Below are 10980 nucleotides of genomic sequence, written 5' to 3'. Positions count from 1 at the left end.
TCAGTTTCTGTCGTGCAATTACTGGTGCAAATGTCCAAATTGAACGGGCCTGGAAAGACTGACCGAAAGTATCTTTATAGGAGAACTGAAAACTTCGCTCGCCCTTTTATTACGAATAAATTGTTTGAGAGAATACAGATATTAAATGAATGAAAGTTCCGTCTATTATTTCAATTGTAGTCAAATACCTCACGTTTTAACTTTCAAGGTACTTTTTGTCTAGGATTAAAATTAATTACAGACGGTTTTTGGGCAGCTTGTCAACCAGTTGAATGACACTTTAGCGTATACAAATTCATTTCAAAACAAATAATTTTCTGTCAACCAAAGTGATTTGAGAGAGAGAGGTAAAAAAGAGGATTTGTAAGTCATTCATCGGCTTGAGGTACTAATTGACGTCTTTGCTTAAAAATACTGCCCAGCTGGAAAAACGAGATATGTTTATGAAAAATGGAAACGAAGGTAGGGATGTATTCGGCGAATCACGAAAGCGTTACCGTACCCGTGGTAAAGTTAGTTGCTTCTTGCAGCGATTCTTTCAACTGAGAAAAGAGTCGCTCTTTCTTCACCCTTGCAGCGTAACCACCTCTTAAAAAAATCTGTAAAAACTTGAGATTCTGCTGCAAATGATCCAACATTTTTAGACGACCGTGACACTGGTTATAAATGCAGGAAGAAACCGCGTGGACGTTGAAATGAAGTTTCGTAAGCGCGATGGTAATCGAACATCGTCCTTTTCTAACCCTATCCAAAAACCGCTCACAGTCTTTTCCTATATCTTTAAAGCAGAGTATACATTTGAACTCGGACGCTAAATTGCAAATTTACCCGAAAAATGGAGAATGAATTCACTTCGATGTTGTTGTTTATCTCTATCACTTACAATATATAGAATTAGCCAAGCCTAAAAGCGGAGCTCGTGTTAATTTATTTTTAGCCCTTCATTATTCCGAATAACAACTGAAATAAAGCTCTTCAGCACTGGCTGTAGAAGGGTTTCTTCCAAGGGATCTAGAGACCAGTCCGGGGGGTGGGGAAGGGGGAACAATTGAGGAGGTCTGGAACCTGGTGACGATGTTCACACAACTTGAAGGCGATAAACACGCATACTAGTCAGCGTTATCTTCAAACAGCTCAGGAAGCTTGTTGTAGTTCCTGATGTTTTGAGCAAATTTTCGAAGATAGGGAATGTTTTCTTCTTCAGATGAAGTGTATGATGTCATTATCAGTTAAAGTTACATTCTTTTGAGCATTACTTATAATTTCGGTTTGGGAAATTGAGCCAAAAACGAAAGAAACGACGGTAAACTACTTTGCATTGAGACATTACTGGTCTATTGAGGAGTGAGAACAGTGAGTCAGTAAAACAATACGCCAGAATCGTATGGGCTTCTCTTACATCTTCTCTTGATGTTGCCAGGTATGACTGCCTGCCCAACCGATTTTCCCTAGCGTTTCGTTAATCTCTGCTGTAACTGCATACAATGTGGGTGTCTTTAAGAAAACTTGAGGTACTACCTGGATTTCATTTTTCCATCACAGAAGTCAATTCCAAACTTCAATCAAGTTTTCTCTTTAGTTTAAAAGTTGAGTTGATGTTGTTATTGGCTATATTAAATAGGTTGAAAAGTTTTAGATGGTATTTTGTCATGTTTGCCATTAATTGAATTTACTGGAAGGTAGAGTTGTTGCAACATGTTAACATGAAACACAACAATAAATGTTATTGGTATGTAAAAAGTTTTCATTTCACTATCTTCTGGCAAGTCTTTGTATTACATTTCAACCCAACCATTTTCCACAAGTTGTAAACACTATTACATTTATTAATAATTAATAATGGAAAATTTGTGGCATATACACCATGTTTGACATGCCATGTCCATAATAAGCTAACAGGATTGAGGAGGGTGTATATGGGAATAGGCTCTCTTGTCCACTCCTGTTGGCAATGTTTTGCTGAGGTTGGGCTGTCAGGACAAAGGAACAGAGGATTTTAATGGACAGTGACTTTTTTCAAACCCAGAAACTAGATGAAGAGATATAATATTTTATTTCAAAAATTTGATGCATAGGCTGTGCACAAAACCTTACTATGACTATACTTTTATAGCCAATACCAATCCCTACACAACAAAATATCAGTAGGATCAGGGGAAAAAAATAATGTGCCATACATCTGTAAGAGTTCAATCCATGTAATTATTTTAATTACATGAATATTAACTGATGCTAGGAAATCTAAGAATATTCAAAAGAAAAGAAAATTTGGTTGAAAAATTAGAATTTAGCATAGGCAGAATAATTAAGATTCCTAGAAAAAGAAATGTGTACTAATGAAAAAGCGAACCAAACATTTTTACAACACCTGCCTGTACCTGTACAACAGGTAGTAAAGTCATTCAAAGGAGTCAATCCCAGTTTTATATGTTGAAAAAACAGCCACATGCAGATTTCCTGTAAACCTCTGATGAATTCAAAATTTGATGCACACCTCAAAAGGATAACAAACAAATTTCAAGTATCTATTTATTCAGTTTAGGTTAGTGTGGTAAAATTGAGTCAAATATTCAAACAACGACAGGCTAAGAAACTAATTTATCAGGTTAGCCTACCCTGAACAATCACCTTCGTGTACAAATTAGACCAGGGCACAGTTGTATAAAGGGCCAATAACACTATCCAACCAATAAATTGCTATCCAGTGGATAAGTGATAGCAAAATGTATAGTGTTATCCATGGGATAGAGCTTTATCCAGTGGATAGTGCTAGCCAACCTTCAAACAACCAAGGCCAGGTTTGTAATGATAATGCACAAAAGAGCTATCTGTGGTAAGAGGGCATGCTCTCCTCTCTTCATTTAAAGAAAGACTGAGGTTATCATCTTTCCACAAGCTCAGTGGAAAGTGAGAGTGAATGAGACTGATATTGACTGTGTTATTTGAATAAATATACAGTGGAGGCTAAAAAGTAAGATATACTCTGCATAACTATCCTATTTTTATTTTTTAACCTATAAAGCTAAGGCATTTATATTCTTGCTTTCTGCACTATATGGATGCCAATTAATTTAACTTTCGTGTGTTAAAATACAAACAACATTCTCTTCATCTATGTGCCCTAAACATTATGGGGAAGGAGGCAGGTAAAAGTAAAAACATGAATTAAAAAAGGAGGGTCCCCCAATAATTTCAGTCCTAATTAAAGGAGGATCCTTGCCTTTCCAGATTCCAACCCTTCAAAACTCACATATCTTGTGATTAATTCTATATATCAATGTTTAGGTTGGGAATGAGCATTAATAAGAAACACCGTACATTAATGAAAGCTTGAGCAAGAGTATTTAATGCAATCTAAATAATAATGTTACATTTTACAATGTGGTAACTTACACAGAAAAATTATATAATCACACAATTCCAAACAAAGGAAGTCAGGTTATTGACTCACCTGCTTCAACTTTGAGGGCTTAAGGTACAGAGAAATAGATAATTGGTAAACAGTTACAATTAACACAAAGTTGAAAGTTTGAAAGCTTAGATATACATTACAATCAGCAGACCCTATGCATCCTAGCAAAGAAAGGGTCAATTACAACTATACCTTCTCCCAGATGTTCCTGCTTACAAGAAATCATTAATTCTTGTCACTAGGTGGTACTGTACTTACAATAGTTCTACCAACACAAATACATTTTTCTAAAGTTATCTCATAGCATATTATTGTACAGGTCATGTGGAAAGTTCCTACATGGGGACTGACATTTTAATTACCTCAGCAAACTTTAATCATCAGAATTGCAAGTCAAGGTGTATTTACCTAGTGCTCCAGTTTCCAAATTAGTCAGCTAATTGTTACAGGGGAGTTCACTCCTTTTTGAGGGTATCTTCAGCTCGCTCACCCTGTTACATGTGAAAAAATCAAATGTTACTCACATATTCATATAATTACCTGAATCAAAATTTATAAATTTTTGAGTAATCTGTTTCCTTTAATTGTGTTCCAGAAATAGTAAATGGTATTGAAGAGAGAAGAAGAAAGTTCTTGAAACATTCTGTTACATGAAACTTTGTTACGAATATTCATTGCAATGGCAACCAAAGCATCTGTGAAGCTATCATAACAATTACCTTTCCATGTAAACAAACCATAATGAAGCATGATATGAATAAATTTAATCTCACCCAGTTTGAATGTAGAATCCAAAATCTAATTAGCTTACTAGTGAATAGGAAAAAGCTCAATGTGTTTTTACTGCTTCTGTCATTCTAAGTATTACAAATCAATCTCGCCACCACTTAACCTTTTAACCCCTAAGAGTAACTAGCATCTAATATCTTCCTACAATATGACCTCTGAATCATACATTAAGGTCAATAAAGGAAATGATCACCAACTAAAGAAGCTCTTGACTGTTAAACAAATTCTCCTTGTTAGCACCATGGGAGATGTATGGAGAACAGTATGGAGGATATGCATAATGATGTTAGGGTGTAAAGGATTAACTGTGAATTTTCTGATGATGTGTACTTTTTCTTATGGACATCTAATTTTAGTATCTATCTTTTACCAGCTGATATACAAGAAGAATCAAGGTCACAAGGGTAATTTAATTAACACATTGCAGGCAAACCCTACAACTGATTAAATTTTCTTTGATCAAAAACATGAAGGGAGAAAGAGGAAATTAGCTAGCACAATTTAAATTTTCCTTCTTAAGTATTGTGATGTTTTTTCTATCATATGGTAAAGTTTACAGTTTCCCTCATTTCACTGTCTTCTGTTCATTTGTTTGTTTGCTTTCCTAACAATCTCAGCTACACTGTATTGCTGCTAACAAATGCAAGGAGCAGCATGTAAAATGTGCACAGTTATTAACCCTTTAATCCCTGAGAGTGACTAGCATCTAACTTCTCCTTTCAATATCAACCTGAATCAAATATTAAGTTATGAGAATAAAGGAAATGATAAACAAGTGAAGAACCTTTTGATTGTTAAACAAATTCTCCTTGCCAGCAAATCAGGAATTGTATAGAGAACAGTATGGAAAATATGCATACTGATGTTGGGGTGTAAAGGGACATCATGTAATCAGTTTTATATATGTAGAGTTTTGCTTGAATATGTGATTGCCGTAAGTGCAAGTGCCTAGTAAACATCATTCCATAGTGACTTCTATTCTTCCACCTTGGAGGGTGTCTTGGTACATAAAAATTGAAGTTCAGTGCCTTTAGTAGCTTTTTTGGCTACAAAGATCCACAGAGAACAACAACCGCACCAAAAAGTCTTTTTAAGGCCTATTTACACGGCACGACTTTGTCGCATGCGACAAGCTTACGACAGGCCTACGACATGACTTAAGAATCGTAAGCGAGTTGTAGGTTTGATTTACATGAAACAATTCGTGTCGTAAGCCTGTCGTAAGCTTGTCGCATGCGACAAAGTCGTACCGTGTAAATAGGCCCTTAGAGACACCTCTACCATAGCAGGTACACACAACTGACATGTATTTGTAGAGTATGTCAAGCATTAAAGTATGGTTGTCAATTTGCTTTTCATTACTTGCAAACAGCTTATTTCTATCATCTTTGAAAACTCTGGTATCCCCGCTTTCAAAGAAAAGCATTTCCCATGAAAATTGAAACATTGAAGACATAAGCTACCAGCAACAGGTTTTCCCATTGTAAGTGTTTCATAACATCACATTCTCATCACTTTTTTTGTTACATTTGAAAGCATAAGAATATTTTAATCATTGCAATATAATTAAGTCCCTAATTTTAATCCTAAGAAGTCCTACTAGAGACCTACACAGAATTTCTCCTCACACTTTCAATATGATATCAAGCAGACAACTAATGAGAATAAAGAAAGATATCAATTTGGGGAGTATTGGTTGATCCAATTCTAAATTCTCAAAACTAACATCACAGAAATTGTATGGCAGACAGTAAGGAGAATTACTAATGAAATCTTGGGAGTTAAAGGGTTAAGACACATGTGGTGATCAGAAAGACAGTGAATAAATGTAACATCATACTCCAGTTAACCCTTTAACTCCCATGAGTGACCAAGACAGAATTTATCCTTACAATATCAATACAACATCAAGCAGACAAGTTATGAGAATAAAGAAAAATATCAGTTAGGGGATTATAAGATAATCCAATACCAAATCCTTCAAACTAACATCACAAGAACTGTATGGGAGATAGTAAGGAGAATTACTAATGAGATCTTGGGAGTTAAAGAGTTAAGTGTTCTTATATAAGTAGAATGAACTTTCAAACTCATTGAAATTAAGTTGACTTCATGATTCAGATTTCAGTTAAAGAAATGTGTAATATTTCTTTACAAGGTTAGAAAGGGAATGCTATTTGTGAATTTTTAAACAATAAATGCCAAAAACTTAAAGATGGAATTAAAAAAAACTACTAAAATATAGCATATCTATTTACTAAGATTTTAATCATTAGCTGGCAAACAGAGATAAAAAGAGGGATTGTAAAAAAAACCAGGGCAATAAAATTTAAGATTCAGAAGAAGCATATGAAAATACTAATGTTCTCACCTGAATTCAACCTAAAAAAAGAGAACTCTGCAACATGTCTGTTTTATCTTCTCACACTTGAATCAAACATAAAATTTATTTGTTTGTAGGCAAACAAATAAGGTTTTTATTTGTTTTGTTTTGTTTGTAATAAATAAAGCAGAAGCATATTACCTAAATGTCTAATTGCTCCTGAATACAGTTACAATAGGTAAATTTAAGCAGTTATCTACATATGTAAACCGGGTGCAATAGACGGTCGTAAAAGCAATTTTATTCGAACCTTCCTCCTTGAAGAGTACCCTATGTATCAAATATATCAAGTTCAGTACCTCCAGAGTCATAAGCCGGGCTTTTGGGGCTACAAAATAATAAAATAATCAACGAGTTATGCCAGGCCAATTTATCGAGAGTCAATCAAGTATAGTTCCCTAAAATGGTATGGAAAGTTTAAAATGTGCTTCACTTGTACTACATATAAGGATTTATCGTTCTTAATTCCTGATGAAATTCCGAGAGTGTGACTCAATTAATCCACAAGAAAATATCCAAGCAGGTTTCAGAAATGGTTTACGAATTGTAAACAAATAATGTGTTAACAAAACTCCCCAAAATTATGGTGCCGATACGAATTTTCGTTCATAATCACTTATGAAATTCCTAGATTGTACCTCAATGAATTCAGCAGAAAATATCCGGGAAGGTTACAGATACGAACTCTCAAAAACTGCTCTCGAATTCGAAAACTGCAAACAACTATTTACGCTAACCACGTGCTTACCAGCGTGCTAGTGAGCTCAAATTGCTAAGGCCCCGTTTAATTACACGATCACAGGTCGGAAGCTTCTTGCAAAATGTGATGACTATCAATTTTAGAGATTGATTCTTCAGTTTCCGGCATAAGGAAAAAATTATCGTATCGCAGGCATGTTCATCATAACCCGAGCATTAGGTACGCCTCGAGATGTTGAGCGAAGAGAAGTGGCTCCATGTTTTGTGAGATAAACCATTTCTTCAAGTTCGAACAAATCGAGTAGACGAGTAGAAAGCATGAAAACATAGCGCTGAAAAATACCATGACCAAACAATGAAATTCACTCCTCCCTCTGAATTGAAATACAAACCACATTTGCGCTCGGTAATTTAGAGGCCCATTTCCAACCTTTATGCAACGAGGTCATTTGTTTTGTTTTGAACCACCGCTTTTGTTTAAATAGCACCTCTGATTGGTCAGTTATTTTTACCCTGTCACGTTGTCTCTAAATATCTTCTGCGTTTTCCCCGATGAATTTGAAGAGCTTGTCAAAATGGAATCAGATGAATCCATTGATTTTGTAGATTCCCAGGCAGTAAACGCTTATGGATCGGTTGTTGCTAAAGAGGAACACGAAAATCCTTGCGAGTATTTCGAAGAAGGTGAAAATGTTGATCCACCACGTTTTCATCCATTCATCAATTTTTTTAATTGAAGTTTGCCATCCTTGTTAAATAGGACCAAGGGTCAATTGAAGTTTCCTGCCCGTGGAGAGGAGCTTGCGCTCGAAAGAGTGGTCGAGGTTGTTGTCCATGCAAAGCAGCAAATAAGAATATTGTAACGCAAACTGTCAGTGTCGCTGACGTTCCTGCAATGAGGTGACTAAACTTAAATAATTAAACATCCGGCAGTCCGATATTTTTCCATATTTCTCTTTGAAATCCAAAAAAATTTGTACGAAAATGTTCTACCTTTATTTATAATCCTCAAGCACTTCCAGGCAGCCTAAAATTTCGAACTTGATGTTTTTCGCTGACCCTGTATACAGAGTAAGAAGCCATCCAAAAGCTTGACACTTAAAAACTTTTCAATGACACGGCTGGACATGGTTCTCAAATAACTCCATATTCCTCTCTGAAATATACCAATTTTTCGTTGGAAAATATTCTACTTTCATTTACAATCCTCAAGCGCTTCTAGAAAGTGAAAAAATTCTAACGTTGTCCGTTTCGCTGGCCATGTACACAGAGTGCGAAGAGATTCAACCGTGACACTAAGAAAATTTTCACCGGATACGGTCTTCGAATAACTAAGTGTCCAGCAGTCTGATATTTTTCCATATTTCTCTTTGAAAAATACCAGTTTCTATTGGAAATATTTTATCTTCATTTAGAATCCTCAAGCGCTTCTAGAAAGTGAAAAAAATTTAACGTTGTCCTAGCACAAAACAACAAACCTTCGACAAAGCGCGATTTTTTTTTAAAATTAATAATGTAAACCTTGTGATAGCCAACTGACGAGAGAATGATAAAAAACTGCTCACGCCGTTCGCTATCATTTTAAAACTTTCTAGGCAAAACATAATCCGTAAGATAACTTCTTTTCCCTAAACACCACGACTGTATTAAACATTCTAAAAGGTGGGACAAGAAAAAATTTGAAGAATACGAACACTTTGAAATTTTATTCAAGCGATGAACGGGCGCGAGGGTCTTAAAGCGGTGAACGCAAATTGAATGCAAAAGTCATTGTTTTAGCGAAACGTGATTTGAATTATAAACTAAAGCTAGTATCAAACGAAGATTGGGAAAAAAAGGTTTAAATTTTTCTAGGCCTTAGCGTAAGAGAAAACCCAGATATGACACGACTTACCTCCTCTTCTTTCTCGGATCCTTTGTGGTTTCCTTCTCTTTGTTGATGACCCCTTTTCAGCCTGTATTTTGGAGCTCTTTGTATTTCCTGCTCACGTTGCTCTTCGCTAGATATTCGCCTTTTTACTTATGCCTTTTTTTGTTCTCTTTCGCGTTCCTCTCGCCATATTCTGCCTATTTTAGCGTCCTTTCTAACTTCCTTAGACGTTTTTCTCGACTCGCTCTACGCTTTTTACCTCTTTCTTTCTTTGGTCGCTCTGTCTCTATCTTTCCGGCCTATTTTCACTCAAAACCCTCTCTCCACGAACTTGTATTATAACAATTTCTTCTGGTTGACAAGGCTTTAGCTCTGCCGGTATTGTTGCTCTGTGAGTTGATTAAAAATTGCAAAATACTGAATATCACTGTTCAACCACAACCCCACCAGTTTGATCTCCGGCTCAAAACGCGTGTTGCAAATTATTTGCTTACGCGGCTTCACATCTATTAGAGCGTTAGCCCTTCGTCAGAGCGAGGACGAGGGGCTAACGCTCGAAACGTCAGCTACCCTTTACGGTGGCCAATTTACGTTTTCAACTCAGTTGTTAACACTAAATTACCTGCTATACTCTCTCACCGACGCAGCGCCACAGTTTCTTTAGAAACTTACCCCCTTTATTCACATCTACTAGTTCACGTGAAGCCCTCGTGTAATGCCTAGCCGTATGCCCGCGATACGCTGCACTTAAGCTCAGCTCTTGAGTATGCACACCTCATCGTGATCTGCCAGTGTCTTCTGGCAGATCACTAATGGGGTATCCAAGGATATCCTTCTCCATTGCCCTTCCATTACGTAATGACTAAAAACGTGCCTGCAATGCACTTGGCCGCGCATGGTATAAGTAACACATTGTACGGTCGGTCGTACGGTCATAACTCCAAATCCTTTCGGCTTGATGGGTTACTACTTTTCTGTATATTTATGGGGCTACGCTGCGCGTGCTGCGAGCTCCGCTATTATCAAGTGATATTATTTTGCATAAATTAAAGTAACTTCACGGAACACGATTAGTGTCAGGGTTGCGTAGACGTTCCCCTGTTTTACTGGGGGGGGGGGAGGGGAAGGGTACGGCCTACACGTTAGCTACATCTGCTCGATACAAACTTTGTCGTCAACGGCGGAATCGGCGAGTTTTGTTGAGTGAATGAAATCAATCATTTTAGCCCAAAGGCACTCCTTATTACACTGGATTAAAAGCAAGTATACTTTGTATACTTGCGCTTGAAGGAAGCAGAGAAAAACAGGACTTCAGATCAGCCAGAAGAAATGTCCAAGATCCAGTGCAAGGTTTCAAGGCGTGCAATGATGGCATCGTCGACGCTGTACAAAAGCCCAGGATCCCAAGGAGATTGATGGGAAAAATGCCCCTTTCTGAGTTTGTTCAAAAAGCTGGAGAAGCTTGCCAGCTGGTGTGCGATGTCATGGCGCTAAGAGATGGTAAAGCGTTCTTCCAAGCGGTCGCAGATAATGAGCGAGAGTGTAAGATAGCTTTCTATGTTGGCCTTTATGGTAATACTGATTCTTAGCCAACGCGCTTAAACACATACAACCTCTTTGATAGACAAATAAAGAAGGCACTGAACACAAGCAAAGAGTGAGGGGCTCGGAAAAAATCCCGCGGCACACAATCCGTGTGGAACAGCGTCAGCTGAACCACTTCTTAGAGTTCACAAAGAGGCCATATTACTATCAAGACGTAGCGTAAGGCACTTGCACCATCAAACTTAAAGGCGGTGAGAGGTTTGTCTTGTCTAACGTGGTGCG

The sequence above is a fragment of the Pocillopora verrucosa genome, chromosome 8, assembly GCF_036669915.1.
Source record: "Pocillopora verrucosa isolate sample1 chromosome 8, ASM3666991v2, whole genome shotgun sequence".
Taxonomy (NCBI): domain Eukaryota; kingdom Metazoa; phylum Cnidaria; class Anthozoa; order Scleractinia; family Pocilloporidae; genus Pocillopora; species Pocillopora verrucosa.
Note: the sequence above shows the minus strand (reverse complement) of the source record.